Source organism: Cannabis sativa, chromosome 9 (genome assembly GCF_029168945.1).
Source record: "Cannabis sativa cultivar Pink pepper isolate KNU-18-1 chromosome 9, ASM2916894v1, whole genome shotgun sequence".
In the NCBI taxonomy this organism is placed as follows: Eukaryota; Viridiplantae; Streptophyta; class Magnoliopsida; order Rosales; family Cannabaceae; genus Cannabis; species Cannabis sativa.
The window spans coordinates 55,242,995-55,267,979 of record NC_083609.1 but is presented as its reverse complement, the minus strand read 5'-3'; the positions used below and the strand labels follow the sequence as shown (position 1 = coordinate 55,267,979).

The 24,985-nt window shown below is 39.7% G+C and overlaps 1 long non-coding RNA gene across 1 annotated transcript; it reads right to left on the bottom strand.

The window, feature by feature from the left end:
* Positions 1-5,318: 5,318 nt before the first annotated feature.
* Positions 5,319-7,470, bottom strand: LOC133031021 (uncharacterized). Its single transcript, XR_009684554.1, has 3 exons — positions 7,012-7,470; positions 6,553-6,898; positions 5,319-6,333 (listed from the first exon to the last, which is right to left on the bottom strand). It is a non-coding gene; the product is annotated as an uncharacterized LOC133031021 (long non-coding RNA).
* Positions 7,471-24,985: the final 17,515 nt, after the last annotated feature.

Genomic DNA, 24,985 nt, shown 5'->3' with positions numbered 1-24,985 from the left:
TTGAACTTGTGCTGATTCTCTCTCTTTAACTTAGCCTTCAAAGCCAAGCAATCATCTCTAAAGTGCCCTTCTTTCTTGCAGTAGTAACATTTCTTCCCTGCTGCAGCATTGGAATTGGAATTCTCTGAGTTGTTCTTTGAACTGAACCTGGACTGGTTTCCTCTGAAACCACTTGTGCCATGCCTTCCTTTGAACTCTCTTCTTGGGACTTTACCAGTAACAATGAGCAAGCCATCACCATTGTTATTCCATTTGTCATCACCTTTCTTCTAAATTTCCTTAGAGTTCAGTGCTGCCTTTACCCCAGTCATTGTCAATGGCTCTTTGCCATACAAGATTGTATCAACAAAGTGTTCATACATCTTGGGGAGTGAGCTTAACAGGATTATAGCCTGATCTTCATCCTCAATTTTCACTCCAAGGTTGTTTAGATCCAAAATGATCTTGTTGTAGTCATCTAGGTGCTTCCTTAGTTCTTTAGTTTCATCCATTCTCAGTGTATACAGTTTCTTCTTGAGGTAGAGTTTGTTAGCCAAAGATTTCTTCATATAGATTGAAGACAACATGTTCCAGAGGCCTAGGGCCTTTTCTTCATCAGCAACTTCCCTCAGAACCTCATCTCCAAGACTGAGCAAGATAGCACTGTGTGCTTTTGTTTCAATTTCCAGCTTCTTTCTCTTGTCATCAATCAGGTCCAATGCATCAGGATCCAGAGCCTCATAGATCCCTTGATGCACCAGAAAGGCTCTCATCTTAATTCTCCATAAGCTGAAATCATTGGAGCCAGTGAATTTGTCCACCTCAAACCTTGCAGAAGTCATTTCAGATCAGGTTCTTGAAGCTTGAATCTGATTTTTGATGACTCGAATTTGGTTCATGAAAGTTTGAAGATGAATCTTGATCACTTGATTGCTGTTCTTGATCTTCAAAGACAACCTTGCTCTGATACCATTTGTGGTGAAAACACCCTCAATACTTGGCCAAACCAGTGCCAATTAACAACAAGAATAGCAAAAACATAACAAGCAAACAAGATTAATACAAACCAGAAACTAAAACCAGAAATGAATGAAAATTAAATAAGACTTAGCATTGAATCAAATGAAACTTTATTCAAATGTCTAGCACCTTTGCAATCCGATTCATGCACTCAATTGAGTTTAAGTGTAGAACACATTACATATCAAACCTCACATGGTAGAAGTCATCTCAATGGATGAGCAATTCTACTTTTACGACCCTCCTAAACACTCACAAGATTGGTACAGAAATTAGAGAGAAAGAGAGAGAATTTTAGATGAGAGGCTCGGATTGGACTACTCTTGAATGAGGTCTTGGTGCTTCCTTTTATAGGCATTGGTTGAATCAAGTAGGTAGAGCTTAGGTGTCAAGCTAGATAACTAACTTAACTAACCAATGTCAATAGTTGAATAGAATGATGATTTGGCATTAGCTCATTGGGACAAAACCTACAACAATAAAGCGTGGAATCCTAAGAAAAATTAACAGTAAGAGTAATTGGGATTTAATTTAGATAACATGAACTCAAGTTCACCACCTCTAAATTGAATTTTATGATTTAAGAACTAAACAGTAATGATACATGTGACACACACTTAAAATATTAATGGAAGTGACTTGTTACATATCATTACTCCTTAGTAAATGAAGCTTCCTTAGAATTCTACATATTATAAATTAACCTGGTTTTCTCTTTAAAATATATTTTGAGAAATGTGTGAATTTTCTTACTTTGTGAGTTTTTACTTAAAAAAATGCCGTCAATCTTTTATTACAACTCTCTTCCTTGAAAATGTTGGAATATTTTATTTCAATTTTCATTATAGTTACATTATTATTTTTGTAATTTTTAAAAATACAAATAATTTACTATGTCGAAAATAGATTTAATTTTTTTAAACAAACATAGTAAATTGAAATATCAAACACTCTGTCGGGTAGAATTTATAACAATATGACTTTAGGTAAAGGTTGACTAAGAGTTTTTAACTATCACTCATCTTAAGAAAAAAAAAAGAAAAAACAATAGAAGCTAAGCCACAAGAGTATGAAGAAGTGTTGTTAAGAAACTCAAAAAGCCCAAATCTATAAGCTATCTAGGCCCACCAATCTAATTTAGTAGCTATATATTTGTCACTTTGTCATTCATCCTGAGGAGGGGCTTCCAGCCCGAACTTATAGGCAGCCTAATAGTCACTTTCGATTGATTTTTTTTAGGGAAATTTACATATATACTGTTTTTTGACCAAAACTTTACAAAAATACTGGGACACGGCAAAAACAACTTTTTTACTGCCCAAGCCCATTTTCTTTACTTTTATACTGCCCAAGCCCAACAACTTAACATTTATACTGTGAACAGTAAAAAACACGGAAAAACGAACTGCTTCGTGTTTGGGGAGTCGCCGGAGTCAGAGATAACCAAGAAACCATTAAATCCGGCGAAGAGTTTTTGGTAAATGGAAGCATAATCGAAGAACAAGAATTATAGAACATTGTCCCCCCAAAAAACAGAGGTAAACACAACAAAACCCAAAATTAATTTAATTCTTAAGAAACTAAAAAAAAAAAATAAAACCCCAGATTTAGATCTGAAGTTTAGGACAAAAAAACGAAAACAGTAATGTGATATTCTTTAATTTATAATGCGAAATGATAAATGAGGGTTGTTCTATTATTAATTTGTCGTTTGTAACACAAAATGATTGGTAAAAAAATAGTTGACAAATTACTACAATTGTTCATACAAAAAATTAGGGTTGTTCTAATGTTGTTTTGCGGTTATTAATACAAAAACATTCCTAAATATATGTATCAGACAAATAGAATAAGAAAAACTAATAAAAAATATAATGGGTAGTGTTATTTGGTTGTTTTCCTGTTGTTTTACTGTTGTTGTATAATTTTTTTGTTGATTTTGTTTTGTTGTTTTGCTATTGTTTTACTGTTGTTGTACCTGTAATACCCACCATCCTCGTCACTACGAACTACCCTCTTATAACCAGAATCTATCTTACCCTTCAAAGAATGCATAGTGATATCAAAACAATGCTTTCCCCAACCAAATTCATTATATCGACCACTATCGACAACATCTATTTCCTCTGACGAAACAACTTTACCCGGGGGACCACTTAACAAATAACACTACACAAAATACAAGACAACCAACTTGACTGCAAGATCGTCGTTATCCTTCAGATTGTCAGCAATAAAAGCAGTCTGAATAGCACCCTTGGTAATTTTTTTGTACCCCTTAAAACAATGTTTGGCCAATTCATTATCATCTTGCTTAAACTGATAAAAATCAGAATCAACATGACAATCTAACCTGGTGACCAACGCAAACTCTTCGATACTAAACCTAAGATATTTCCCTTGGACACAAACCCAAAACTCCAACCCATTAGGCTCCTGAACCTCCCTCAACAGCAAACAATGAAGTAATTGGTAATGGATTATGTACTCCGGAATCCGAAGAAAATAACCAAACACAGATTTTGAAAAAAATTCCAATTGGCTTTCAGTAAGAATTCTCTTAATGTCTCCAATTACAGAGTAATAACCAAATGTTACTAGTCTAGAATGATAGAATTGAGATCGGGTGTACTTGCATTCCCAATCCTAATAACAGAACAATAAAAACACTGCTAAAACACCATAAAACACTACGAAATAACAATAAAAAAAACAATGAAAAAAAAAACAGAGAACAGAATGCATAACATCACAAACCTCAACAATCCAATTAACAGAAATTTCCTCAGCCACACCTGTTGATGGCAACGTCCTTGACAGGAGATTTACCCTTGCCCTAAAATAAAACGAAACAACACCAACAAAACAACAAAAAAAAATTAAAAAAAAAGCACATAAATAAATCAAACAAGATATATAAAACATATACAAATACAGAGACAAAAACAAACATATACCCAGTTATATGAACTTGAAAAATCAAATTTAACAAAAAAAAAATAAAATCAAAAACAACAAAAGATAAATAGTAAAATATCTTCACAGAGACAGGCGACTTAAGAAATTCAGATTCCAACTCAAAATCTGAGTCTGAGTTTTCAACCACAGTTCGAGGTCTTTTCCCTCGAGTGTTCTTCGAAGGTCCACCATGAGTTTTTCTTTTAGCAGAAGGGGAAGTGGGGCTAGGAGGGTTGTCTTTAATATTTTTTTTACCCATTTTTGATTTGGGTCTGGTTTTCTGGGATTGTTTTGTGGGTTTTGTAGCTTTAGCCGAAGAAGGAGATGAACGAGTAACGACCATTAGAAGCAATGATGAAGGTATTTATAGACAAAAATAAGAAAAATGGGGGAGAAAATGAGAGGGAAGTTTAAGAAAGTGGGATGAGATTTGAAATTTTTTCAAATGGATAAACCACCCACTACTCGAAACTGTAAAGAAAAACTGAAAATGGAGAAAATGAACAGTTTGAGGAGAGAGTGGGTTATAAAAAAAATTTTATATTCGAAAAAAATAAAAAAAATATATAAAAGTACACCACCTTTTTGATAAGTGTACAAAACCGTCAAATCAAAAAATATAAAATGATTTCTTTTTTTAAACAAAAACGTGGTAAAACCCTATCGTGACAAGTGTAAAGCAAAAAAACTATTGTATATTAAACTTTCCAAAGGCAAAATACTGCCAAAAAAATTTAAAATTCAAAAACAGTATAAAAGTAAACTTGAGCGTGTAACAGTATAAACGAAAAAAAAGGGAAAAAACAGTAATGGGTGTAAATTTCCTCTTTTTTTTATTCTCACATTAAAAACATATATTTTACAAATACACAAAAATAATAAAAAAAATTACAAAAAAATATGATTATATAGAATCTATATATCTATATATAAGATCTATATATATAGGAGAAGTATGAGGCGGTGACGTGGCGGTCTAAAATCTCTCCAAAGTTATTTTTCTTTTTGCTCATTTATTCTAATTTTTTTATTAAAGTTAATTATTTTAAATAAATAAAAATAAAAATTTATACGGATACATTTTTTTTTCTTTTCTAAAAATATCTACTCTCTTAATTTTCTATCTTTCTATTTTATTTTAAATTTCTCTTTCTATTCTATTAAAAATAATCATAATTACCTATCTCATTAAAAAAAAAACTATATATATCTTTATATATTAAAAGTGCCTATTTAACGACATTTCTTGGTTTAACATTTCTTGGTTTAACAGAATATACTTAAAAATCCCCCGTTAACAAATAAAGTCAATAATTAAACCAAAAAATTAAACAATCTTTTAAATATTAATAATTTCTTTTTAAATTAAAAAAATCATCTTAGCTACATATCTCTCTAACAAACCTATCTTGGGAGAATATTAATAATTTTTTTATTTATTTTTTAAAAAAGAAAAATATAGATAAAATGTCTAGAAAAGATAATATAAATGTGAGACTGTATATGAGTTGCTCCTTCTGTAATTACCTAAAAAAGATAAAATGTATAGATATATATATATATACTAGTAAAAATCTACGTGCGAGGCACGTATATTAAATTTTATGCTAAGTATTTTCTATTTTATTTAAAAGTGATACAATTAAAAATTAAAAAAAAATTATTATTAATTATTAGGTGAGATTATTATTATGTATATTTAAATAATATAATTTATAATTTTGACAATTAAAAGTAAATAATGAATGCAATATATGATGATCTCAATACACTAAGATATCTTGAGTATCTCTTGTATGCACTCTCTTTTGACAATTGAAGTACTGTTATTGAAGATGATGAAATTGAGTCCATTCCTGAAACCAATAAAAAGTTATAAAAGTCCTCAAATTGATCACAACAACAACAAAAAAAGAAGAAAAGAATTAAGGTCATGACGTCATATAATGTTCATACAAATGATTCCACATTTTATGTTCATAAGTACTACTTCATTGCTGTTAGAGCTTATAACACCTTCAAGTTCACCCCATGAATTTGTTGCTTCCTTATGCTGACCCTCCTGAATTAGTTGCCTAATCTTCTCAGATAAATTGTTTTGTGAAATGGGGTTTTTGATTAGATACCAGAAAAGCTTTTCCAATCTCAAGAACATAAGAACCAAATTTAAAAAAAGAACCTTTGTGATTGCTTAAATCCATTATCATCAAGTCTTGACACATCTTTAAGAAGAGGACCCCATGAAAACTGTAAAATCAAACATTGAAATGACTTGATTCCCATAGTTGTAAAATCAAAAAGAAATTGAAAATTCAGATCATAGTTTTTTTACCACAAAATCTCCAGGAGATATCCAACTGTCTCCCAATGCAACTCCTACATATATTGAAATTTGAAACCCCAACATAAATATATTGATTAATTGTAAAAATTGGTTATGAGAATTGAAGATTTTTACCTCCAAGTTTAAGTTTCAATTTCCTAGCTTCAATGGCTTTTAGGGCTGATAAAGCAAGAGTAATACAATCTAATGATAATTCTTGACATCATAGACTAATTGATACAACCTAAAATATGCTTATATAAATCGTATACCTTGTATTGTTGGTGTATGGGTACTTGCTGCTCTAGGCAATTTGAAGAAGTCATCGAAGAATTATATCAAACACTTTATAGGCATAAAAGTTTACCCCACTATCGCCACTATCAACATATCTTTTATCGCAACTGAAGAATCACAAACAACTCTAATGACTAAATCACATACATAAAACTGTTACAAAAAATAAAAAGAAACAAGTGGTAAATAATAAAAGAACCTCTCTAATGTCCAATATATATATATGTACATACATATATGTATGTGTGTATATGTAATCGACAATATATCACAGCTTCTGTACACGTTGAGCCCAGGAAATTTAGATGCAAGATTTAAAATCTGATACAGTTGGCAATCAAAGCAGAATTAGAGGCACAAGCATAATGTCATATCAGGAAAAAAAAAGTATTATGCAGAAATCAATACATAAAACTCCAAGAAAATGGACTTACCTGATCATATAAAGGTTTACGAACATATGGTGATTCACTTTCAAGGTATTCATATACAGGTTCTCCTGGTGAGTTATAAGCCTTAGTTTCTTTACTTGATGGACTCAAAGGAGGTGGATCTCTCAAACTAAGTCCATTCAACATCTGCGTATTCAAGTTCGTGAGGTTGTGCCGACCCTGTCCTCCATTAACAACACCAGTTGCTCGCCTTTCTGCTTCACGGTTGCCACTTCCAGCATCACTGTGAGCATCACGCATCACGGTTGAAATGTCATCACGGTTGCCATGGTTGGTTGAGTTGAGAAGCTCCTCTCAAATCCCCGGCTGTTTTTTTTTTAAATGGGTTCTCATTCTCGAATATTTAGGATCAAATATCAGTTCAAATATTAATGAGATTTGTTTTATTATTATTTTATTATATATAAATAATATTTTATTATTTTATTAAATAAAAATAAAAAATCACCATGAATTTCTCATAAACCAAGAATTTCAGTTACATAGGCACACTTTATATAGAATAGATATATGTGAGACTGTAAGAGAATTTAATTCAAAAAAAAAAATATATATATATAAATAATTACAGAAGGGGGCAACTCATTGCTATTGGGGAAGAAGAAGATTGATTGTGCTGGCTTAGAGATTTTTGGGCTTGGGCTTAAGAAAATAAAAAGAAGATTGTTGACCGAGGTTTTCGGCAACTATTAGAATATAATTATAATAAGGAGCTGTAAGAAAGTGAGATGAAGACTTTTTACGTGGTTGGGGCGTTAATGAGCCTTAGTCCACGAGCCACTGCTATTAATGGATGTATTTAATACAGATTCTACACTTGAGAGAATGTTTTTCTCTTAAATACAGAGAATGTTCTTGGTGAGTTTTTTCTCTTCTTGCTCTTTTGCAACCAAGATTCTCGACCCCATTAAATGAGCTTTGAGGGGGTATTTATAGTGTTTTGGTGGGGTAATCCCTAGAATTGTTCTTACACATGTGTCTGTAAGTATCCATAAAGTTGGGCATTTCCGATGAATATACCATGGGTGATGCATGGTCAAATCCCTAGGTGCTGTAGGGTTTTTATGGAGAATGTCCTTTTTGTCTTGTGATTGACGTGACTCTTCGCAGAGTAGCCGTCGCTAGACTTAAATGATCATTACTGTAGCGCTGCTGTTCGGGGGTTGTGCCGTCAGACTTTATTGCGTGTTACAGTCCCAACACGCTTCCTCCCATGCAGCATTAAATGCGACTTGATTTCTCGGGAGAGACCTGACACATCCCGGAGAGCCTTCATGCTATACTAGCTTCCTGGAGTACCTTGTACTCCGGGTGTCTTCTCCGGGACCCATGCTAATAGCGCTTCCTGGTGGCATAAAAAGACTTAGCAAATCTTTCCAAGTTATCTGATCCACGTGTCCCCTCTCGACTGGTCCACGTATTTTGGGCGAATTTTGGAGCAACAAAGATGAAATGGGCTGTAATTAGTATTTACCTTATATGTTTGTGCTTATTTTTAGTTTTATTTATAATTTTACCACCAAGAGGAGAAGGTTGAAAAATATTATAATATGAAAATATTATTGGTGCTTATTAGTAATTTGCAAAGAATGTGAAAGTCTATAAATATATAGTTGTGTAGCTATTATTAGATATGAAATGTGATAATAGAACTTTTTTCAATTAGAAGATTAATGTACATTTTACTATTAATAACATACATTATTATAACACAACTATGTTTTACTTACTAAATATACTGACACATATTTTATTTTTATAAAACAAATCGTTTAAATAATTATACTATTTTAATTATTAATTAAAATAAAAAACTAAAATATTAAATAAAACTAATAATCACCGAGTATATTTATATGTACGAATACTTTTTTTTTTCTTTTCTAAAAACATCTACTCCCTATATTTCTCTCTTTCTATTTGAATTTTCTTTTTATTCTATTCAAAACAATCATACCTACGTATCTCTCTCTCTCTCTTTTTTCTTATATATAAAAAAAAGTGAAAATTACACCAAATATGGGATTCTACAAAAAAGTTTGATAAATATGGCTTTTTTTAACTTTTCCACCCTTATATGGCATTTATCCAAATTTAAAGGTATATATTGTATTTCCTTTGCCATAATTTTGTAAATTCAATTTTAAATCCCATATTGTGTATTCAGCCCAATTTGAGAGGGTATGTTTGTAATTTTATATTATTTTTTGCCAACCGTTTTTTTTTCATGGGTTGTTCTTTTTTTTTTAAGAAAAAAAATAAAAAATAAAAATCAGCCTTTGTCTTTTCAACTTTTGCATGTAATGAGTACCTCTATTACTCATCTACCGTTTTCCTTTCATATCATTTCAAAGTTTCTCTTCTAACCAGTTTGTGCATCCCATTTTAGGGTTTCTTTCTCTTTCTTTTTTTCTTCTCTTCGTTGATATTCATCTCATTTTATTCTCATTCTAGCTATTATCTTTGTTTTGTTCTTCTTCTTATTCCTTTATCTTAACAATTTTTTCCCTTCATATTTTGACGGCGTCATCCTCACGCAAGTCATCGGCGGAAACCGGTTTGCATTTTCGTTTGTGGTGTGGATTGGAGTTGCTATAAGGTTTGTTCATATTATCTTTTGATTTTTTTTTTTTTTATGTTTTTGATTAGTGGGTATCTTAGTGTTGTTGTTGTTACAAGTTTCAAATATGAAAGTGTTATATTATCTATGGTTCTTTATGGGTTCGGGTTATATTTATTCTTTATGGGTTGTTTTAAATTTTCAGTGTTATATTTGAGTTTATTTTTGTTGGTGGGTGTGTGGTTTTGTGTTTCGATTTTTATTTTTTTAATAAGGTGGTAAGTTGATGATGTTCTCTTAATTTTTCAAGCCTCATAATGATGTTGTAAACCAAGTTTTGTGCTTTTGAATAGGTGTTGTTTGTCTTGTTTTTGCCGAGTTTATGTAGGTGTGTGTCGAGTGTTAGGAGAATGGGTGTTAGAGCATCGGTTGCTATTTTGAGTTAAAAATTTTGTTATCAAAATGTAGATTTTGCCAGTGCTTCTCAACTCTCACTCAACCACCTTTCAGTTCCTCCAGCTCAACAATCGACTGTAAGTTTCTTGCATCCTTAGACATGCTTATATTTACTTCGTTCGTTTTCTGGGTTCGCACTTAGAGGCTTCTGGGTGTGTGAGTGTTTAAGTTCTTCGAGTTCTTTTTTATTTTTTATGTTTACTGCATTAGTTGTAGAATCGCCATTTATCATGCCCCTGTTGTAGTTATACAGTTCTGTTTGAAGAGGGCCATGTGCTCTTCGTTTAACAGTTGCTTAGGGCATAGGCTGGCTTTTCTCTCCTTTTTTTTTTCTTTTTGCGAAACCACTTTCTGCGATTTCACTGCACCCGACACTTGTTGAGGGATTCTCTCCAGAGTTTCCCAGGTGACACGTGTCCGGAGGGGGCCTCTTTCCAGCGGTTAGGGGACCCCCACTCCCTTTTTCTTGATTTAGGGTTTGGTATGGGACCTAACTGCTGGGTTTTTCTTTTTCCCTTTTGTTTTTCTCAGAACATAAAATGTCTGCTTCTGGCTCGAAATCTTCGAAGAAGAAAGGGAAAAGCATGGCCACCCTGGAGGAGGTTTCTCTGGGACCCGTTGCCCAGGAGGGGTACAAGTCCCGTGCAACTGGTTGGGAAGCGGCCGAGCTTCGCTCGACCCTGACTTGTCCTCACCAGCTGGAGAACATTATTAATGTGGCAGGGATCAAACCCTCCACCTCGGGGACCTTCCACCGGCCTCCTCGTGACTCGGAGACGCCTAACCACAACTATGAGGGCTTCGGGGCTTGGAGTCAGACCCATTTGATGACCGGTGCCATGCTCCCGCTCCAAGATTACTTTGTGAATTTTCTTGTATTTGTCGGCCTTGCGCCATACCAACTTATTCCTCAAGCTTACCGCCTGCTCTCAGGCTTATTTATTTTTTACACCGCCCGTGGCTGGGGGTCTCCCAGCCCGGCGGAAATTTTATATTTTTATGAACTTATATCCGTCCCCAAGAAAGGGGACAAACTTAAGGATGGTTTTTATGGGTTCCGGATCCACCCTGCTAACGAGGGGGTGGTTCCATATAATAGGCAGACTCATGTTAAGGAGTACCGCCACCGCTTTTTCTTCTCGTCCGGGTTCAGGGCCGTGGACCACCCGGAGCTTCTCACGGAGTGGGTGCGGATCCCACCTTACCAGCGGACGCTTCCCACTCAGGCTTTCCTTCAAAGGGCCCAAGCCTTTGCCTCCTACGACCATGCCGATCTTGATGTCGGGGGCCTGGTCACCACGGAGAATTGTAGGAAGGCCAAACTTATCCTTTCTCATCAATCCGTGGATGACTCCAACCTCTCACGGGTCATTTGCCCCAATGTGAGGGCGCCGGTTGCGGAGAAGGCTTTCCGGGATGAGCTCATTGCTACGGCAGAGAAGAAGTACCAAGATTATCTCTACCGGAAGGCCCAGGAGAAGGCGTATTCTAAGGCCCAGGCTGCCTCTGGGAGAGGGCTTCGCGTGGGGAGTCCGGTGGTGCGAAGGAGCCAAGCCATTGGCGGGAAGTCCGAGGCTAAATTTTTTGACAAGATACTTCAAGAAGAGATTGGGGGTCCTTCCGCCGGGAGGCCCCTTCGTCTTGAAGGTTCTTCTGAGAATCAGACTTCCCGGCCTCAGCCTTCAGCCCCCGAACCAAACTCGGGTGCTCCCGGTACTAGCACTTCCGGTGCCGGTGGTAAGTCTCCCTTAATAATTCGCTATGTTCCTTCCGTTGATGAATATACCAGTCATAGGCCCATAGGGTTCGACGAGCGTCTCCGTAGGTTTAAGATGCCGTCGACCCGGTGGGGGGATCATTTGAAGGAATTTTATTTTACGAACTTAGGAGATTACCTAGGTCGGTCCCGGATGGGCTCCGGCCCTCCGGAACCTATTCCCTTAGGTCCGTCGGCTTACATAGCGTCCAACTGGTTTCGGCCCTCGGACAGTTATCTTGGAGATGATGCTGCCAGCATTAAAGTTCGGGACTTTGCTAGGGCCGAATTAGGAAGTTCGGGTAGGAGTAGTTTATTTGCTGCATCTTTTATGAGCGGTTCCTCACGAACTTCTAACACTTGCTTATTTTATTGGAACAGGTACCTCCATGGATGCCATCCTGGAACAGCTTGCCGGGGTTCATACTCCCGTGGCTCCTCCGGCTTTCACCCCGTCTCCCCCGGCTCCTTCCTTGAAGGTTCCTTCCGGCGCTCCCCCCGAAACCATTGACTTAGTGGATGACGAGGAGGTGCTTCCGGGAGAAGGCCAAGGGAGAGGGTGGGACTTCTCGGAGGAAGCCGGGTCGAGGGTACCTGGAGAGCCTCGAAGCCCCTCCGGTGGTAGCAGCAGGAGGACGAGGAGGAGCCCGAAGTGGCTCTGATTCGCAAGCGTAAGGGCAAGATGATTGCCCAGGACGAGCCGAAGAGGCCTCGGAGGGCCGACACTCCTGCTCATGGCCTAGACGGCGGGGTTTCCCCGATGGAGGAAAATCCTGCTCCTCCCCACATTGATCTTACCCCGATTCCGGGGGATGAGGTGAGGCAGGAGCTTCGCATAGCCAAACACAACTATGCTATGGACGAGTACTCCCGGGGGTATGCCGAAGTGGAGGCCCTTAGGAGGATTCTGCGAGCTGAGGTTGAGGCGAGCATCAACCACCCGGACTATCATGATCCGTGGAACCTCAATCTGGACCCCTTAACGGACTGGTTCCGTCCCCTCCTAGGGCCCACTTTGGCTCCCTTTGCCGCGGAGATGACCGGTGAGTTCGCTTCTCAGCTTACACGTTGTGCGCCCAAGCGGTTTGCCACTTGTGCTTCCCTGAACTCTATCTTCCAGGTCCAGGACCTCAGCCATTCTCTCACAGTGGTAAGTACTTTGCAATTTTTTGCGTTTCCTTTTTGTTGTTTGTATTTTGTTTTCTTCCTTTGAGAAATTTTTTCTTATATCTCGTTATGGTCCAGCTTGCTGCTGAGGCTGGTCGCCTCTCCAGGAACATCATAAACCATGGCTTCGCTCTGTCCGACTTTGGGGACATGAACGACGTCAGGAAGGTCCTCCAAGACCTCACAGCGGAGAGGCAGATCTACCAGGAGGCTGCCGAGCGCCAGGAGGCAGCGGCCAAGGCCAAGGAAGAGGAGGCCCACCGGAGGGAGGCTCAGGCGGAGGCCATGATCCGGGACGAGGCCCAGCGGAGAGACAGGATGGAGGCCCATCATCAGGAGGAACTAAGGGCTCAAACCGAGGCTGTCGAGAAGGCCAGGCGAGATCTCCGGGAGGCCAGGGAGGCTTTGGATGAAATGGCCGCCAAGGTGAGGTCTCTAGAGGAGACTCACCAGTCGGATATCGAATCCAAGGCCGCTCTAGCTGCGGAGTTGAAGGAGCTTAGGGATTACAAAGATCAGTCTACCAGGAAGGCCAAGAGGGCCGAGCTCCTTTCTCCTGTCTCCTGCGCCCGGTGCCCGAAGCGCTTTGATGATGGTGTCTACATGGCTTGGGCCACCAATGATCAGAGTATCAAGCTTACTTTTTATCCCAAACCCGAGGACATGATTGCCAAATTTCGGGAAAAGAAGAAGAAGCTTGATGCTGCGCTTGAGGCACGGATTGGACCTCGTCTTCCACCGCGGGCTGACTGAGCTGCCGTATTATTGACCCAGATTCTACCCGTTCTTCTTATAACCTTTTTTTTTTTTGTTTGTACATATTTGCTGCTGCCTTAGAACAATTTACATATAGGCGGCAACTTTTATTTGAAGGGGAGACAATTATGTCTAAGGCCTGTCCCCGGGCCATTTACATGTGTATGACCTACCCTTCGGGCTAGGATATTTTTTTTCTTATATATATGCGATCTTTATTTGTCACACTTAGGTATTTTAACCTGTCCTTTGGCTCAGGGTTTTTATACTTACGCTCTTTATTTTTGCGCATATTTTTTGACCTGCCCTTTGGGTCAGGATATTTTACTTAGATTGACCTGCCCTTTGGGTCAGGATATTTTACTTAGATTGACCTGCCCTTTGGGTCAGGATATTTTACTTAGTTTGTTTTTGTTTGTCCGTGCGGTATACCCTAGTACCCCCCTGAGTGGCATAGAAACTTTGTTTTTAAGGCACTCAGTTTTATTTAATATAGAGGAGGCATACATTTGGACGGTACAAACCCTTTGAACAAAATCTAAGTTTAATTCGCTACTGGTAATATTTTCTGAGGTGATCGGCATTCCAGGCTCTTGGGACAGTAGTTCCGTCCATTCTTTTCAGTTTGTAAGTGCCAGAACCGATTTCGTCCTCGATTTCATATGGTCCTTCCCAATTTGGTCCAAGTACCCCCACTCCGGGTTCTTGGGTGGCTGGGAAAACCCTTCTTAGGACCATATCCCCAATAGCGAATTTTCTATTTTTAACCTTGGAGTTAAAATACTTGGTCACCTTCTTTTGATAAGCAGCCATCCGTATTTGGGACTCATCCCGGAGTTCTTCGACTTGATCCAGAGCCTCTTGGAGCAGGGCCTGATTGGTGGCCGGATCATAAGTCGTCCTCCTGTGGGATGGGAATAATGTTTCCACCGGGACCATTGCTTCACAACCGTACGCCATTGAGAACGGCGAGTGACCGGTTGTGGTTCTGGGGGTCGTCCGGTAGGCCCACAATACCCTTGGCAATTCTTCAGGCCAGTTATTTTTACAGGCCAGCAACTTCTTTTTCAAGGTGACCTTTAGGATTTTATTGACTGCTTCCGCCTGGCCGTTTGTTTGAGGCCGGGCTACCGCGGAGAAGCTTTTTACCACTCCGTGTTGGTTGCAAAAGTCAGTAAATTCCTCGCAATCAAATTGCTTTCCATTGTCTGAGACTATCTTGTGAGGCAAGCCGTATCGACACACTATGTTTTTGATAACAAAGTCCAACGCCTTCTTAGCAGTTATTGTCTTCATAGGCTCAGCCTCTGTCCACTTGGTGAAGTAGTCCACTGCTACTATTGCATACTTTACCCCTCCTTTTCCCGTAGGTAGAGACCCGATGAGATCTATTCCCCAGACCGCGAAGGGCCAGGGGCTGGTCATCAAAGTGATCTCATTTGGAGGGGCTCTCGGTATGTTCGCGTACCTTTGGCACGAGTCACACTTTTGGACATAGTCTATACAATCTTTTTTCATTGTTGGCCAGAAGTATCCCTGCCTCAATATTTTCTTTGAGAGGCTGGGTCCTCCCGTATGATCTCCACAGAACCCTTCATGGACCTCCAGCATGATTTGTCTAGCTTCGTGGTCCGATACACACCTTAAATAAGGCATGCCGAGTCCTCTCCGGTAGAGAATTTGATCCATCATTACATAACGATGAGCCTGATACTGAATCTTTCGAGACAGTGCCCTCTCTTGGGGCAACTCACCTGTGGTTATGTATTTTATGATGGGGACCATCCAGCTGGGTTCTTGCCCAACTGTTTGTGTGGTCTCTTTTATTTTGATGCTTGGCTCTTCCAAGCGTTCTACTGGTACTACCCCCAGCTCTTCGATTTCGCTGTCCGAGGCTAACTTAGCCAGACAGTCCGCGTGAGCGTTCTTTTCTCGGGGGATTCTTTCTATTTTATAGTCCGTGAATTCGTGGAGTAGTTCTCGGACTATTGTTACGTACGCGGCCATCCTTTCGCCGCGAGTTTGGTATTCTCCGGAAACTTGGTTTACGACCAGCTGAGAATCGCTGTAGACTTCCACCCTCTTGGCTCCTACAGCTTTAGCCAATTTTAGCCCTGCTATCAGGGCCTCATATTCGGCTTCATTATTCGAAGCTGTGAAGTTGAATCGGAGTGCTGCCTGGAGCCGCAATCCAGTAGGTGATATCATAGCCACTTCGGCTCCTGAACCGTTCTCATTAGAAGCTCCATCCACAAATACTCTCCAAGTGGGGATGGGTGGCTCCGGTGTATTGGCTGTTGCCTCGGCTTCATTACATTCGGTGATGAAGTCCGCCATGGCTTGGCCTTTTATGGAAATCCGGGGCACGTAATGTAAGTCGAACTGACTCAGCTCCATCGCCCACTTGAGGAGCCTTCCGGATGCTTCAGGCTTCTGGAGAACTTGCCGGAGTGGATGATTGGTCAAGATTCTGATCGGATGGGCTTGGAAGTATGGTCTCAACTTCCTTGATGCCATCAGGAGGCAGAATACTAATTTTTCAATAACCGGGTACCTTGTCTCGGCCCCTACCATGCGCTTACTAACATAGTACACGGGGTGCTGAATTTTTTCTTCCTCCCGGACCAGTGCAGCACTGACCGCATGCTCGGAGACGGCCAAGTAAAGGAACAAGTCTTCTCCAAGGACGGGCTTTGATAGGATAGGAGGTTTGGCCATGTGGTCTTTTAACCTTTTGAATGCCTCCTCGCATTCATCTGTCCATTCGAACTTTTGGCATTTCTTCAGTATGTTGAAGAAGGGTATGCACTTGTCCGTGGATCGTGAGATAAAGCGGCTCAGGGCAGCTACCTTTCCGGTCAAACTCTGCACGTCCTTATGTTTCTTGGGGGACGGCATGTCCAGAAGAGCTTGGATTTTCTCCGGGTTCGCCTCGATCCCCCTTTGGCTGACTATGAAGCCCAGGAATTTCCCCGACTTGACCCCGAAGGTGCATTTTTTCGGATTGAGCTTCATGCCGTATCTCCGGACGACTTCGAAACATTCCTCTAAGTCGTTTGCATGGCTGTTGCATGCTTTGGATTTGACGAGCATGTCGTCTACATATACCTCCATGTTTCGTCCCAGGAGGCTTTTAAACATCCGGTTAACCATTCTTTGATAGGTTGCTCCGGCGTTTTTCAGTCCGAAAGGCATGACTAGGTAACAGTATACCCCCTTATCGGTCCTGAAGCTAGTGCACTCCTGGTCTGCCGTATGCATTTTTATTTGGTTGTACCCAGCATAGGCATCCATGAAAGACAGCAGCTTAAATCCGGACGTGGCGTCTACCATCTGGTCGATCCTGGGCAGCGGAAAGCAGTCCTTTGGGCAGGCTTTGTTTAGATCTGTGAAATCTATACAAACCCGCCAAGTCCCGTTCGGCTTGGGCACCAGGACCGGATTGGCCAGCCATTCCGGATAGTATACGTCGCGGATCATGCTATTGGACAAAAGTTTGTCCACCTCTTTCTCTAAGGCCTCGGCTTTCACCGAGTCGAGCGGGCGTCTCTTTTGCTGTACAGGGGGCATGTCCGGGTTGACGTTGAGTACATGGGTGATGACATGAGGGCTGATGCCGGTCATGTCCTCTTGGCGCCATGCGAAAATGTCGATGGCGCCCTTCAGTGTTTTTATTATTTTATCTTTTTCCTCCGGATCCAGGCTTTTCCCTATCCGGAGTACTTTAGTGGAGTCGTCGTCGCACACTGGTATTTCTTCGACGTCCTCCATTGGTTCTACGACCCTTTCGGACCCTATGCGAGGATCCAACTCGTCCTCTTCAGCCTTCTCTATCTCAGGGGGCCCCCGGACCATGAGTACTGGCAAGTGGGTGGCAACATTGTAACATTGCCTGGCCTCTCCTTGATTTCCCCTCACCGTTCCGACTCCGGCTTCCTGGGTAGGGAATTTTAGGCATAGGTGTCGGATTGAAGTAATTGCACCAAAGTCGACGAGGGCCGGTCGGCCTAAGATTGCGTTGTAGGCTGTTGGACAGTCTACCACCACGAAGGTGCAATACTTGAATGTGCTTTGGGGGGTATCCGGGCACAGGGTAACTGGGAGCCTGACTTTTCCCATCGGGATTAGCGTTGTCCCGTTAAACCCTGTGAGCTGCGATCCACTAGGAGAGAGGTCCCGGTCGGTCAACCCTATCGCAGTGAAGGCTTCTTTGAAGAGCAAGTTCACGGAACTCCCATTGTCAATCAGGACCCTAGCCACCACTTTATTTGCGATGGGGGTCTCTATGACCAGCGGGTCGTGGTGAGGAAAACGCACCGTCTTGGCGTCTTCTTCCGTGAACGTTATGGGTTGGTCCATTAGCCGAGGCCTTTGAGCCGGGAGTTGAGTGACCTCCCACACCTCACTGTGTCTTGCGGCCTCGGCATATCTTTTTCGCTCCTTGCGAGTGTTTCCTCCGATATGGGGACCTCCGGAGATCATGGCTACCCGTCCATTAGGCCGGGGCGGTAGTCCGGGTATATGCTGGGTGTCACCTGCGGGAGCAGCTGGAGGCAATACTCCTGCTGTACCCCCTGGTGTTCCCGAAGGCATACCCCCTGCCACCTGCCCCGGATTAAGGTGGGGCAACCTATTTTTGATCCACTCATAGAGGTGGCCCAAACGGATCAAATTCTCAATCTCGTCTTTGAGATTTTTACACTCATTGGTGCTATGACCAATGTCGTTGTGGTACTCGCACCTTTTACTCGGATCTCTCCGGGAGCTGTCTTTGTACAATGGCTGGGGTCTCCGGTAGTGCGTATTCTGCCTTGTGGCAAAATATACACGTTCCTGAGAGTCCGTGAGCTCTGTGTACTGGGTGTATTGGGGTGCGTACCCCTTCTTTTGGCGCTTCTCTCCCGTTCGGGTGCTGCCTTTGGAAGACCTTTTGCTCCTCGACCCCTGGGTAGGGCCTGTTAAGCTAACAGTCGGGGCAGCTTGTGAAGGAGCCCGTCCGTTTACCCCGGACGGGTTGCCGTAATGGGAAGATGCCGGGGCCAAAGCCTGGCCCTGGCTGTATCCGGGAGTAGCAGAGAACTGTATGCCACTTACTGGAGGAGTCGCGGTCGGGACAGTACCCGAGGGCGACACTCCTGGCATGTATCCCGCTATCCCAGTGGGATAATAGCCTCCGTAAGCCACGATCTGGGCTTCTTCGAGGTTAATATATTTTTGGACTCGCTTCTGGAAGTCCTGAAGGCTAGCAGCGCCTTCTTGCTGTAACTCGTTCCAGAAGGGAGTCCCAGTGCGGATTCCTGCTTGGAGAAGTGCAAGCTGTTGTCCGTCGTCGACCTTCTTGGTCTTCGAGGCTTCCTCTCGGAACCTCTTGATGTAATTCTTCAAGGTCTCGGTGGGCAGTTGCTTGATGTTGGTCAAGGCACTAACCTCCAAGTTGACCTTCCTGGCAGCGACAAACTGTCTCCGGAAGTTGGTTTGGAGTTTGTTCCAACAACCCACCGATCCTGGTTCCAATTTCTTGAACCATTCCTCTGCCGATCCGCTCAGAGTGAGGGGGAAGCATAAGCATTTGGCGTCATTGCTGACCCGCATGACTGTCATGACCCGGTTGAACCGTGACAAGTGATCACTGGGGTCGGAGTTCCCAGTATATGCTGCCATTTCGGGCATTTTGAAGTTTTTAGGGAGCTCCGCCTCCAGGATATGTTTGGCACAAGGCTCCCGATCCTCACTGTCCGAGTCGGAGTCATCTCCCTTCTGCCTCCGGGAGACTCGAGCAATATCTTTTCGAAGTATGGCAAGCTCTGCCATAATCCCTTCGTTTACAGTACCCGAGGAGACTACGGGCCTGTATCTTTTTTGGTCAAGGTGATCCCGGAGGTCACCTTGATTCCCATTGATTTGATTTCTCAGATCAATGGGTGGACATCTCTGTCCTCTTCTTCCTCTACCCCCTGGTTCCTGGTGCACGGAAACGCTTTTTCGGTCCCCTCGATCCTGAGGGCCAAGACTCCCTCTTTGGGGCTTGCCCCTCTGCGGACCTTTCCCTTTAGGAAAATCCGAGCGGACCTTTCGCGGATCCTGCGCCTTTTTCTTTCGACCAGGGGCAGAAGTAGGGTTTTTTGTTTGGTTTTCCTCAGCAGGGTGCCTTATAGGGCTAGGTTCCCTAGGCCTTTGCTGTTGGGAATTAGGCGAAGACGTTGCTGGCTCCCCGTCGAGTCCAGCGGCCATCGCCTTGGGATGCACGTGAATACCAGCTGCCTCCATGGCTTTCTGCATGGCTAGCATCACTTCCTGCATTTTTTGGTTTTGCGCTTTCTGAGCTTCGATCTCAGCTTCATGATCGATAGCTTTTTGTCTAAGGAGCACCAGCTCCGAGTAGCTTCCTCCGTCATAGGCATACTCGTCGAGGTGTTCCTCGTAGTTTTCATCGGGAACTATTTCTTCTTCTTCTTCCTCGGACTCCTCTGCTGCCCTTGAGGCTACATCTTCCTCATTAGGGTCTTGAGCGTCTTCTAGAGGGCGAGGATGACGTGTAGCTCTTGTCTCCACCATTGTCGTGAAGTTAAATGCTTGTTGTGAAGCAGCTTTCCTCAGCTCTCAATGAAAGCACCAAAATGTTGACCGAGGTTTTCGGCAACTATTAGAATATAATTATAATAAGGAGCTGTAAGAAAGTGAGATGAAGACTTTTTACGTGGTTGGGGCGTTAATGAGCCTTAGTCCACGAGCCACTGCTATTAATGGATGTATTTAATACTGATTCTACACTTGAGAGAATGTTTTTCTCTTAAATACAGAGAATGTTCTTGGTGAGTTTTTTCTCTTCTTGCTCTTTTGCAACCAAGATTCTCGACCCCATTAAATGAGCTTTGAGGGGGTATTTATAGTGTTTTGGTGGGGTAATCCCTAGAATTGTTCTTACACATGTGTCTGTAAGTATCCATAAAGTTGGGCATTTCCGATGAATATACCATGGGTGATGCATGGTCAAATCCCTAGGTGCTGTAGGGTTTTTATGGAGAATGTCCTTTTTGTCTTGTGATTGACGTGACTCTTCGCAGAGTAGCCGTCGCTAGACTTAAATGATCATTACTGTAGCGCTGCTGTTCGGGGGTTGTGCCGTCAGACTTTATTGCGTGTTACAGTCCCAACACGCTTCCTCCCATGCAGCATTAAATGCGACTTGATTTCTCGGGAGAGACCTGACACATCCCGGAGAGCCTTCATGCTATACTAGCTTCCTGGAGTACCTTGTACTCCGGGTGTCTTCTCCGGGACCCATGCTAATAGCGCTTCCTGGTGGCATAAAAAGACTTAGCAAATCTTTCCAAGTTATCTGATCCACGTGTCCCCTCTCGACTGGTCCACGTATTTTGGGCGAATTTTGGAGCAACAAAGATGAAATGGGCTGTAATTAGTATTTACCTTATATGTTTGTGCTTATTTTTAGTTTTATTTATAATTTTACCACCAAGAGGAGAAGGTTGAAAAATATTATAATATGAAAATATTATTGGTGCTTATTAGTAATTTGCAAAGAATGTGAAAGTCTATAAATATATAGTTGTGTAGCTATTATTAGATATGAAATGTGATAATAGAACTTTTTTCAATTAGAAGATTAATGTACATTTTACTATTAATAACATACATTATTATAACACAACTATGTTTTACTTACTAAATATACTGACACATATTTTATTTTTATAAAACAAATCGTTTAAATAATTATACTATTTTAATTATTAATTAAAATAAAAAACTAAAATATTAAATAAAACTAATAATCACCTAGTATATTTATATGTACGAATACTTTTTTTTTTCTTTTCTAAAAACATCTACTCCCTATATTTCTCTCTTTCTATTTGAATTTTCTTTTTATTCTATTCAAAACAATCATACCTACGTATCTCTCTCTCTCTCTCTCTTTTTTCTTATATATAAAAAAAAGTGAAAATTACACCAAATATGGGATTCTACAAAAAAGTTTGATAAATATGGCTTTTTTTAACTTTTCCACCCTTATATGGCATTTATCCAAATTTAAAGGTATATATTGTATTTCCTTTGCCATAATTTTGTAAATTCAATTTTAAATCCCATATTGTGTATTCAGCCCAATTTGAGAGGGTATGTTTGTAATTTTATATTATTTTTTGCCAACCGTTTTTTTTTCATGGGTTGTTCTTTTTTTTTTTAAAAAAAATAAAAAAAATAAAAATCAGCCTTTGTCTTTTCAACTTCTGCATGTAATGAGTACCTCTATTACTCATCTACCGTTTTCCTTTCATATCATTTCAAAGTTTCTCTTCTAACCAGTTTGTGCATCCCATTTTAGGGTTTCTTTCTCTTTCTTTTTTCTTCTCTTCGTTGATATTCATTTCATTTTATTCTCATTCTAGCTATTATCTTTGTTTTGTTCTTCTTCTTATTCCTTTATCTTAACAATTTTTTCCCTTCATATTTTGACGGCGTCATCCTCACGCAAGTCATCGGCGGAAACCGGTTTGCATTTTCGTTTGTGGTGTGGATTGGAGTTGCTATAAGGTTTGTTCATATTATCTTTTGATTTTTTTTTTTTATGTTTTTGATTAGTGGGTATCTTAGTGTTGTTGTTGTTACAAGTTTCAAATATGAAAGTGTTATATTATCTATGGTTCTTTATGGGTTCGGGTTATATTTATTCTTTATGGGTTGTTTTAAATTTTCAGTGTTATATTTGAGTTTATTTTTGTTGGTGGGTGTGTGGTTTTGTGTTTCGATTTTTATTTTTTTAATAAGGTGGTAAGTTGATGATGTTCTCTTAATTTTTCAGCCTCATAATGATGTTGTAAACCAAGTTTTGTGCTTTTGAATAGGTGTTGTTTGTCTTGTTTTTGCCGAGTTGATGTAGGTGTGTGTCGAGTGTTAGGAGAATGGGTGTTAGAGCATCGGTTGCTATTTTGAGTTAAAAATTTTGTTATCAAAATGTAGAGCAGAATGAGAATAAGTGGGGACTGTTTATTAGCTTTTTTGATGTGTTCATGTTTTGTTGTACTTTTTTTTTTTGTAATGGAAACCCTTTTTAGTGATTTCTGAGGTAATTAATTAAAAAGTAAAAGAAGCTATTAGCTATATATCATAAACTAAAAACAGTGAATCTCTTAGTGATTTACAACATTGTTAAGCACTTTGACATTGTGTGAGATTTATGGTTGTGTGTATATATATTTATATGGTACTTAATCTCCCCATGTTTGAACCAATCAAGCGAAGAGTGTACTCAGTCAATGGTGCATCCTAATGATTAATTTGTTAGTATTGATGTTATTAACTCATTAATTTTTTTTAACATATATATAAAGATTTATTTACCTCATAGTGATCAACAAGCTCCTGGAAGTAAGAGTAGACTTTATTACAAGCATTAGAGTTCCACACAAACTCATTGGTGGGATCAAGAATAAAGGTGAGCTTATCCATCTGGGTTAGATCGAATTCGCATGTAACGGGATCTATATAAGATGCATAGATCCTCACATGTCGAGTCACACTACTCAACCATTGCCCACCATATTCTCTGTTCATGGTTTTGCTTTTGACATGTTACTATTTTTCCTTTGTGATTGTTCTTTTCATACTCTTTATTTTATCTTTTCTAGAAAAAGAATGTCTTTATTGTACTTGTTATAAACCGATTTTTTTTATTAAATTTTGGTAGCTATGTAAGAGCTCATAAACCAGTTTTAGACTTTAATTATTAAATTGTATTTATTTGTGTTTGTTATCATCCTTTCTATTTTATTTCGTTTTCACTTTGTATTTATATTTTTTAACAGATGGAACGAGTTGCTGAAACTGGTTCAGTCGTTGGCAGTAAAAGAAAATCTTCTCGTAATATTGGTGGTATATCAAAAAAGGATAAAACAAAGAAAAATATGGTATGTTTATACATTTTACATCATGTTATGTGTTTGTATTATTGTATTAAAATATGTTTTTTTTTTTTTTTTTTTTTTTTTAATTTGAATATGTTTCATTATTATTTACATTATTTTTTTTGTTAATGTTTAGGCAAAGTTGTCTGATTCCATAGATGATGGTTCTGAGCATGTTGTTGATTTTATAAGTAAAGAAAAAAAAGAAAACCCTGTTGAAGTCTGTGACAAGAAGAAAGCGCCCGATGGAACCGAGTGGTTCTTCTATTCCTGCTGCCCCTACGGTAATTATAACATGAAACTGGTTTCTTTTTGTCAATTGTATATTTTGTTATAAGTTAGTTTTATTGTTGCGAAACCGGTTTTTATCCCTTATATATTTATTTATAGTATTTGTTTCTTTATTTTTGTTATTTGATATTTTAAATTATTTTTCTGTTTGTTTCTTGAATTTATATCTCAGGTGTTTTATTTTAAAATTAAACCCAAAAAGAGATTCAGAGGTGTTGCTCAAGATTTCAACGATACAAGTGTCCTCCTTGAAATAAAGTTAAGATTTTCACGTGAGCAGGAAAAAATCTTTCAAAAGACGCCATTTGGATTTTTGTTTGATATGCATACACTTGTTTTTCAAAAAGAATTAGTGCATCTTATGTTATTAAGGCAACTTAACATGGAGAGGGATGATGAGGAGTGTTGGTATAAGATAGGTTCTAAAGCCGTTAGATTTGGAGTAGAGGAGTTTTCAGCTATAACTGGTTTTAATTGTAGTGGTCAATACGACTTGAAACCTCTTAGCAAAAAGAAGATGCTAAAGTTTAAAGCTAGGATGTTTCCTAACTTTGGCATTACTGACAAAGTCACAAGAAGGGATGTGAGAGATGTTTTTCTTGATCAAGAATTTCTCATGGATGATGATGATGTAGTTAAGATGGGTGTTGTGTATTTACTCTCTTGCTACTTGTTTGGATTTACACATGACAAAAATGTAGATAATTTTCTTTTTGGGCTTGTTAATGGTGATGATTATCTAGATGTTCTAATTGGTTTTGCATTTGGAAAAATGCTTTGGGAGAGGACATTCTACTATTTGACAATTGCTATTAAGGATGGTAATTCTATATTTGATGAACTTGAAACAAAGGGTAAGAAGTTCAAGAAGTACAAACTTCCTGGATTTGTTGTTCCCTTTCATGTTTGGCTTTATGAGATTATTCCTAGCTTGTCCTCTGAATATTGTGTGAGGAAAGGTTCTGAGTTTCGCCGAATACTTAATTGGCAAAGTTTCGGTGTTCCTGGTTTTGTGACTTTACTCGAAAAGATTTTCAATAACCC